At 40.8% G+C, this 2,938-nt stretch overlaps 1 non-coding gene across 1 annotated transcript; it reads right to left on the reverse strand.

The window, feature by feature from the left end:
- Positions 1-293: 293 nt before the first annotated feature.
- LOC136506354 (small nucleolar RNA R71) lies at positions 294-396 on the reverse strand. The gene has a single exon (XR_010771563.1). It is a non-coding gene; the product is annotated as a small nucleolar RNA R71 (small nucleolar RNA).
- Between the last annotated feature and the right edge of the window lie 2,542 nt (positions 397-2,938).

Genomic DNA, 2,938 nt, shown 5'->3' on the forward strand with positions numbered 1-2,938 from the left:
GGAGGCAATGGATTTGAGCTCAAGCCAGCTCTCATCAACATGGTGCAAGCAAGCTAGTTTTGTGGAAAGGCACATGAGGATGCAAGTGCACATCTCCAACACTTCCTAGAGATCTATAGCACTTTCACCATCAAGGGAGTGACCAGAGATGCCATACTACTCGCCTCTTTCCATTTTCACACTTGGGAAGGCAAAACAATGGTTCTATGCCAAGAAAAATAGAAATACTATATGGGATAACTGCTCCACTGCCTTTCTAGCCATGTTCTTTCCCATAGGCAAGACCATTGCTTAGCGTGGGAGAATTTTAGGTTTTTAGCAGCAACATGATGAATCTGTCTTTGAGGCATGAGAACGCTTCCAAGATTACATAGTAGAATGCCCTCATCATGGGATGGAGAATTGGCTACTCATACAAACTTTCTACCTTGGGTTGACCAACAGTACCCGTGAGACTATGAATGTTGCTACTTGAGGTGCATTCCTATCACTCACCATACTAGCTGCAATAGCTCTTGTGGAAAAGATGTCCTCCAACCAATGTTGGAATGAAGAATGTGTTCAGACCCACAAGAGAGGTGGAGGTATGCATCAACTCAAGGAGGTAGACATGTTGTCTATCAAGATGGATCTGCTAATGAAGAAGCTCGAGGATCGAGCCATTGAGCAACAAGAAGTCATGCACATTCATGATTCCCGCATGATGTGTGAAGAGTGTGGAAACACTAGGCATTTAGGAAGCAACTGCCCTAAGACCCATGAGGATGTGAACTTTGTCAACAACAACTACTCTTGTCCTTAATAGAATCAAGAATGGAATCAACAACAAAGGCCGAACTACCAAGGTAACCCTCAAGGTAATAATTTCAATAATTTCAATCAACCACCCTTAAGAGAATTGATTTCTAGCCAATCCAAACTTATGGAGGGATTATCTAAAAGGGTAGCTACCAATGATAAAATTCTAGAGAACATAAATAATAGAATGGATAGCTTTGCTTCTGCCATTAAGAACCAACATAGCTTTAAGAAAATGGTAGAATCACAAATAGCTCAGCTGACAACTGCTATTCCTCCATCCGACAAAGGTAAGATTCTAGGGCAACCATAAGATTTAGAAACTACAAAACTTGTCAATATTCATAATGCAACATACTACTAGATACAACCATTGATGGGAAGGTGGATAGATTATACCTTGCCAGAAAAGAAGAGCAATCCAGGGAGACCTATCATCCCCATCGCCATTGGACCACACATTTTCCAAGAAGCTATCTATGGCTTCGGAGCAAGTGTCCACATCATGCCTAAGGTAATCTATGATAAAATTAATGGAGATACTTTGTTGCACACAAATATGCGTTTGTAACATGCAGATCAGCCACTCTGCTACCCTAAGGGAGTTCTTGAAGACGCCATTGTTCGAGTGGGACAATCATATGTTCCTATAGAATTTGTGGTTTTGGAAATAGGTGGAGATGTAGGGGCACCCATTATTTTGGGCTGACCTTTCCTAAGCACCGCAAAAGCCATCATCTACGTAGATAGTGCTAAGATCTGCTTCACAAACAAGGATAGAAAGGAGAAGTTTTCTTTCAAGAACCGCATCTTGCAATCTCCTAGACATCTGCAGATGCCATACCTGCCCAAAGAGACAATAGTGACCAAGAAGAAGAACAACTGGAGAAGGAGGAAGAACAAGGTCAGGCAGCCACAAGAAGAATCAGTTAACATGATCAACACACTCCGATCAGAGTACGACCACCTCCTTGCTTCACCATTCCTTGCTAAGAAGGATGATCCAGGCATACCAACGATCGAGTGTACCATTGGACAAAGAATTTTCCATAAGACCTTCTGCAACATTGGATTAGGTGTAAACATAATCTCCAATGTAATGTATGAATACTTATTTGGTGATGAACCTTTGTTCCCTACATATATGCAATTACAGATGGCGAACCAATCAATCTAATTTTTGGAGGGAATAGCGAAAGATGTCAAGCTAAGAATACATGATCACTATGCCCCTACCGACTTCATGGTTCTAGACATGGTGAAGAAGAAGATGATACACCCATCATCCTTGGAAGACCATTCCTTAACACCACCAATGCGATCATCTACGTCGGATCTAGACAAGTCCACTTCCAATTCCCTAGAGAAAAGGTACGCTGTTATTTCAATAGTTACACCACTTATGAGCAGCCCAAGAAGTCTCGCTCTAGGAGGAGACATCAATTGTCCCAACACTGAAAGAATCAATCCCCCAAGGATGAATGGGAGGAAGATAAAGAACTTGAAGAACCTATGAACAATGAACCTACTCCGCCAAAGATGAATCCATAGACCAAGCAGGTGTGGAAGGAAAAGGCGACATCATTAGAGACACCATCACAAGAGGTGCAACCATCAAGGTCTCCATCTTTAGGACTGATAGATGCACCTAGAGAATAAAGGACTTTCTCTAGTCAAGTCCTGCTCGGAGGACTTAAAATCCAAACCCTCGCTAGGAGGTAACATCAGTAGTTATCCATATTTACTTTCTAGCATTGCATGAATTCTTATCACTTTAGCATATTTACTTTTCTGCATTAGCATTATATTTAAGAAAAGAAAGTAAAAAGTTTTATCATTGCATTATAAATCTTAAGCCCTAGGTGGATAGATCTATGGTGTAAATACCATGCATACATATTTTTGTTTCTGCATATCAAAAATTAGAAAATCCAAAATTATTAGATAGACATCCTGCAAAAATTCTGCCAATAAGAAAATATTTCTAAAACACGAGAATGACTAATCTGCGAACGGCTGACCGCTAACCCTTCTATCCTAATCCATTCCACGAGTTTTTGTATTCTTGATGGTATTTTGCAGGATGATATGATCAAGAGCAAGTTCACCCAGTCGTCTTCATCTCTCTCCAATCATGGAC

Source organism: Miscanthus floridulus, chromosome 14 (assembly GCF_019320115.1).
Source record: "Miscanthus floridulus cultivar M001 chromosome 14, ASM1932011v1, whole genome shotgun sequence".
Taxonomy (NCBI): Eukaryota; Viridiplantae; Streptophyta; class Magnoliopsida; order Poales; family Poaceae; genus Miscanthus; species Miscanthus floridulus.